Raw genomic sequence first — 6,796 nt, 5'->3', positions numbered from 1 at the left:
TTTACCAACCTGCGAGAGTCTCCTGTCTGATTCGTTCTCTGATACTGTATTCTGAATCCAAGGAGTGTCTGACGACCTGAGGTTTCTCTGTCCTGCTAAACAGGTTTCTTTCCCAGTCTTTTATTACTTACGGAACTTGTGGGGACGGTTTTCCCTCCAATGTGATGAGCTACCCCCACACCCGTTCGTTCTCTTCTCTGCACAGTTTGGGTTTTTCTCACTTCCTATGTCCGAATGAATCTAGATTAAAAGAGGAATGGATGGGAACTGCAATGACCAAGGGGAGCTGTGTATCACCAAGAGTAACACGTGTGTGCTTTTCTGGTTATTTTCAGAGCTCGGATCCCGGGTCCTGCAGGGATGTATGAAGTATCTTCCAACTGTTTTGAGTGGTCTCAGTTTCCCGAAGTGAAACCTTGGATATATATTTGCCTTGATGAGAAGCCTGTTGGTAGGTGTTTTTTCCGTCTAGTTCCCTCGCCGTATAGTTAATGGGTCTGTCTGTATCTGCCCTGAGGTTGTGCAAGCCTGGTTTTTGGTGACGGTGGGAGTTTTTCTTTTTATTTTTCCCTGGGAGGCTGAGAAAAGTTGCTGATCGATCTCATTAAAACCTCCCAATTTATTGTTTTTCGTGTTCCGCACAGGTGATTTTCCTCAAAGCAACATAAATAATGACGACTAAAAATATGCTTTTTCCACCCCTCAACCTGTATGTTAGAACTAGCACTAAAGAAAACTAGAAGAGAACTGTTATATTTTCGTATTTGGTTAGGACTATTTAAAACCTCTCTTCCTCTTAGCTACAATAGACTCTTGTTTTCCTTTGTGCTTTCTGTCCTAATTTAGCCAGGAACAGCAGCGAATGACATTTCTCTTTAAATTTAATCTCTCTCTTTCTTTTCTGTTTTCAACTATATGTGAACAGATGGGCTAGAGAAACATAGAATTAAATACCTTGGATGGGTCAATAAAAGAGCTATTTTGTGTTTTGGGGGGTTTTGGTGGTTATTATGGGGAAAACGGAGCCAGAGGAGTTACAAAGCATGTATTTGTCACCAGCAACAGGGAAAAATTTAAATAAATATTTTAAAATATTTTATTATATAAAGTTTATATTTAGCATTTACATACAAACATAGAATATACTTAATAGATATTTTATATATAATTGGGGTTACAAAGCATTTATTTGTCACTTAACAGCAGAAAGAATTTTAAATACATAATATATAAATACAATAAGTACATATTTTATGTATTAAAATACATTTAAATATATAATGAATATAATTACACCAATATATATTAAGTATATTTTACATTTTATTTACATAATATAAAATATGTGTTTTATATGTTAGAATACATTTTAAATATATATTTAAAATTCTGTGTTTCCTGGGTAAATGTATGTTTTGTAACTTCTCTGTTTCGATTTTATTTTATACATGCACATACATACGCAGAAGCATATATATTGTATTTACTTTTTTTTAAAAAGGTTTTATTTATTTATTTGACAGACAGATCACAGGTAGGCAGAGAGGCAGGCAGAGAGAGAGATGGGGAAGCAGGTTCCCTGCTGAGCAGAGAGCCCGATGTGGGGCTCCATCCCAGGACCTTGGGATCATGACCTGAGCCAAAGGCAGAGGCTTAACCCACTGAGCCACCCAGGAGACCCTATTATATTTACTTTTAACACAATAATTTAAGGACCAAAATGGAAAGGTTTAACTCATGGGGCACTACAGAGGATAGACTGTACATCGGCATAAAATTTGGATGAGAGCCAGTGGATTTGGTGAGCAAATCCTTGCACTAAGTCTTTGATATTTTCAAGCTAAGGTCATTTGAGCTAAAAGCCAGTTGGTAACTGAAGGAACAAGACTTTATTTTGAAGACAGAGCTCCGCCTAGTGGTCACTCCTAGGCTGACTTTGAAAGTTGAGTTCTAAAAACTTGGCCGGGTTCAGGGGAGCATCTCCCAGTTTGTTTTCTTTCTGCATTTATTTTCTACCCCTCTGCTTGAGCTGGGTTTCAGCTTCTACTCACCCCCTGGGTCAGGGGCCCTTGTGAGTCATTCTTTCACCTGGATGATGGTGACACACCCTTTCCTACTGTGTGATCAGATAGAAGGCTAAAGGGTCACAGCTGGCTTTGGCTGCCGTTTGATGGTTATAGAGACAGCTGGAGGCTGGCAGTGGGAAGAACATGGGGCTAAGGACCCCAGGAGACAGACGCAGGTCTTGGTCTTAGCTGTATCGTTAACTGGTACGCTGGTTTCCCACTGCAGGCTTCGAGCCTTCCTTCATCTGTGTAGCCAGAGGCCTGAGGAAGACCACTCTTCAGGGCCCCGGACAGTTCTGAGATTCCGTGGTTCAGGACAGTGTTTTGAGAGGAAGAGGGATGGTAGACCTGGCATCTGTCATTTCTCGTGGAGGCCTTCTTCCATGAGTTTGGCCCTCTCTGAAGTCAAGTCATATGGCTGGCCTGGGGCCCCGTGAGAAGACAACGCAAGCACCAGCTGCGGGATGGCTCCAGTCACTTTAGTGAGGGGGTGTCCACGTCCTCCTCACAGGGGAGTTTGCTGATGGAAGGAGTCTTGGAAGAAGTACTCAAAGGGGAGGAAGCAGCCTTTAAAATGGGCAAGCACTGGGCACCTGGGTGGCTCAGTTGCTTAAGCAACTGCCTTGGGCTTAGGTCATGATCCTGGTAGTCCCAGGATCAAGTCCCATATCAGGCTCCCTGCCTGCTTCTCCCTCTGATCCTACCCCCCTCTCCTGCTCTCTCTCTCTCTCTCAAGTAAATAAATAAAATCTTAAAAAAAAAAATAAAATGGGCAAGCACAATGAGGGACTGTAATTTAAATCTATCAAATTAACAAAGAGTGTTTTTTTTTTTTTAATTCTGCTCATTGGAGGCAAGGCTTTGGTGAGATGAGCAAGCTGATGGGAATGTGAACAGGTTGACCTTTGTGTCAACAATTTGTTGCAATTTGGCAACATCGAGAGCTTTAAAAAATGATCATTATCCTCAGCCCTCCATTAGGTTAGAGAAAAAACTAGAAACGAAACGGTCTAGCTTTAGAGAAGAGGTTGAATAGGGCAGCCTTCAGTTGTTATATTTGTACTTGTTTTGCCACCAAGTCTTTCTTTAAATGCAATATTAGCTGAAAGTCTAAAATGCAAAATGGATTGATGTGGAGGATGGGGGTTCTGCTCCCGGTCCCCCACCTGGAGGGGAGGACTCGGTCAGTCCTTGTTCTATCTCCACTCTGACAGCTCCCAGGGCACTTCCTTGGCAAAAGCAGGGCTCTGTGGCATAGCTCAAAGCCACTGAGTCTGTCACAGGACAGGAATCGCATTTCCCTCTGACTGGTAGAATTCTAGATGATTCTTTCCCCAATATTTTTACTTTTCCATACTTGGCAAATTTTTCATCATGGTCCTTTTTTTTTTTGCCACTAAATATTTATGTTAAGATATTAAAAATGTCAGTTTATTATTTTAGAGTTGTACTCATAATTGTCATAGGAACTACATGTCAACCTGGCCAGCATAGTCTTTCTTCTTGGCAGGTCCTCAAGCTTATTTGGGAACCTCGGTAACAAGAAGATCAGGATTAGGAAAATAAAAGCCACTCAAAATCCCACCACCTAGAGAAAACTACTGTTAGTATTTTTAGTGTATTTCCTTTCAGATGTTTTCTATGTGATATGTGTACATATATATACAGTATATAGGTATTATTAAATATATACTAAATGTATCATACAATGTAGCTTACATATGGCATTTTTTATTATAAACAGTTTCACATCCTATTTATTTATTTATTTATTTTTTAAAGATTTTATTTATTTATTTGACAGAGAGAGATCACAAGCAGGCAGAGAGGCAGGCAGAGAGAGAGGAGGAAGCAGGCTCCCTGCTGAGCAGAGAGCCCGATGCGGGGCTCGATCCCAGGACTCTGAGATCATGACCTGAGCCGAAGGCAGCGGCTTAACCCACTGAGCCACCCAGGCGCCCCTCACATCCTATTTATTTTTGTAAACATTATAAATTCCCAAAATGTGAGGTTTTGAAAACATGCTGTTTAATAGTTTCTCAATATTCAATTCTATTGACAAAACAATTTTATAACCAATGTTTTTGCTGTGATAGCACTCATGTGAATATATTGTCCATTTATCTTTTCTGTATCTAATTCTTTCTTTAAATTAGATTCCTAGTAGGGGCCAAAGATTCTGAATGTTTTCCAGGCTCAAGAAGTGTATCGCCAAATTTCCCTCCCATCAGTGATTATGACACAACACTTAGAAAAAGTCCTCCCAAAAAGTGAGTGACCCAGTAACCTTTATTTTGGTAGTGATCAATTGATTTAGGATTAGAAATTTATGTACAATGTAGCCTGTTCATTAGGGAATAAGTGTATTTATTTAGATAATAATTATAAGTCTGCTACAGGAATTTACATGTAAATGTTTTTTATTTGTTTCAAATTCAGCTCTGATCTCTTGCATGTTAAGGAGTCCTTTTTCCTTTGTCAGTTTATAGTCCATTAACATTACATAGTTAAAGCAAATTGCTGGTTTTCGGTTTTCTGTGACTAGCCTCAGTTAAGCCAAGACCGACAGCATTCAGCTTTGGACAGAGAATAAAGGCAAAAGCAAGCCAGCAAACCAGCAATCCCCCCACACTCACTGAAAGCAGTCTGTCCTCTGCTTCACGAAACGCAGAGAGCTGCTCTGTCTCCGACTGCCCATTCTCAGAAGCTTGCCTCTCCTGTTGTTTCACAAACGAGATGCAGGCTTTGCTCCCGGGACCCTTTGCTCCCAGGACACTGTGCTCCTTCCCTCGAATCCCGAGTGTGTCCTTGTTGATGGAGCTTTTCCCCTCATTTTAGAGCTGGCAGGAGAATATCCTTACATCAGAGCACTCAGATATGACATGCTGGCATCGAGTCCTGCTTTGCGTAAAAACCTACGGGTACCTACATGCCAGAGTTTTTAGGAAGTGACTTAGTAAGAACGTCTCAAGGGCAGGAATTCCCCGAACCTAGTACAGTGTCTGACACAGGGGACGGGCTCAATAAAAAAATTGTTGAATTGCGACCTGGGAATGTAAAGGTGGGTAACATTATAGGAATAGTTTATATTGATTCTTCATTTTTCTAAAATAATTCTAAAATAATTGGAAAAAAATAACTTGGAGAAAATGAAGCTTTTTGTCTTGAATTTTGGAGAGCTTTTTTGGTTTTTGTTTTTTTAATGGCAGCTTTGCTGGCTATCCTTACTGATGCCACTAGTTTTAAATGTCAGTAAAAATGTAAACAGTATAATGATAGTACTTTACACTGGTAGTTTACAAGGATTCCCTCATGTATCTTATCTCATTTAATTCTTAATTAATTAGTTAAAGCATTTCATATTAATTAAAGCACAAATTTTACATTTAGTATTAGTGCCCTTGCTTGTTTCTATTTTATAGCTAAAAAAAAAATAGATATTTAGAGAGATTGAATAGCTTACTCACATAAATATCCAAGCTGGGAGTCACTTTTTCCCACACTATGAAGCCCTATAAACATTTGAGATAAACTTGGTTTTGTAAGTACAGAGTCACGTTGTTGGCAGGTACAGGGAAGTTGTAAGAACGTTTCCTTGCTGGTTGTAAAAAGTAAAGAAACTGCAACACTCAGAAAATCACAGGAGTCCACTTAGCTCACAGGAGCCCCTACTTTGTCTTTCAGTGTCCCTGCCTGTTCGCCCCAGTGAGGAACAGTTTAAAAGTTGGAGAGTCCACACAACCCAGATCCCAGGTCATGTGTTGGGAGGCAAAGCCTCTCCCATTGCCCTTTCCTTTCTCCTCTGCTTGGCTGGTCCTTAATATCATGATGTGAAAGGCCCCAGCATTGCAGTTACGGAGGGAGAGCTGGACGTGTTCTTCTAGAAGGTAAGCAACTCTGTGATATCTTGCTGGAACTGGGGCATTTTCTTAGTGGGGTGTCTGCACTGGCTCATGCTGGCAGCGAGCAATGAGTCTGTCACTTAACGTTTCTGTACTTTTTGCAGCCAGGTGTCAAATACAGCTGCTGTTAAATAAGGTGGCATCAAACAATGTTGTAATCCCTGCAGCTCTGTGAGGACGGTCGGCACTGGTGCAGTCAGGAGCACTGAAGCTGAGGGAAGTTTCTGCTTAGACTTTCTGAATCTAATTTGTACAAGGAAGAGAAACAGTTTGATGGTAGATCACCTATTAGATTTAATGACAATAAATTTATCAGGAAAAAAGAATTAGAAGCTTTCTACTAGCAATTTATTGGGAAATTGATCAAATGGTGGTGGAAACGCAGCCGCAGGCTGACTAAGGATACAGGATTTGGGCAAAAACCAACTAAAGTGTTCTCTGAGAATCAGTTGGACAGATGGAATTTTCAGTAAAGAATAGTGTATATTTTAGTATTATCCGTAGATTGCATACTACACAAACTTTGTACCAGGTGTGTGTGTGCGGTGTCATCCATACATACCCATGTATGTGTCTGTAGTGAGACCTGCTTTTAAACACTTAGTAGCTAGCACATGACTGCCTTTGAGAATGAGAGGTGGTGCTGGTAATACAGATGCGGGAACAACAGGTGAATCAGGACAAACACCCCCGCCCGTATCAAACCTCCTAGGTTTACAGACTGTCTCTGCCCAGAGGCTCTGCCTCATCCTCCAAAAAGCCTTTCTCTCTGTAAGCACATTTGCCCCCAGGGGATCACAGGAACATTACTTCCTGAAAGACTTGCTT

General features: G+C 40.7%; 1 long non-coding RNA gene across 1 annotated transcript; it reads left to right on the top strand.

Moving 5' to 3' along the window:
• Positions 1-288: 288 nt before the first annotated feature.
• On the top strand, positions 289-5,934 carry LOC116874954. Its single transcript, XR_004384095.1, has 3 exons — positions 289-451; positions 4,223-4,336; positions 5,751-5,934. It is a non-coding gene; the product is annotated as an uncharacterized LOC116874954 (long non-coding RNA).
• Positions 5,935-6,796: the final 862 nt, after the last annotated feature.

Source organism: Lontra canadensis, unplaced genomic scaffold (assembly GCF_010015895.1).
Source record: "Lontra canadensis isolate GAN:19392208 unplaced genomic scaffold, GSC_riverotter_1.0 scaffold39, whole genome shotgun sequence".
NCBI lineage: Eukaryota > Metazoa > Chordata > Mammalia > Carnivora > Mustelidae > Lontra > Lontra canadensis.
The sequence above is the reverse complement of the archived record's forward strand: the minus strand, read 5'-3'. Positions and strand labels throughout refer to the sequence as shown.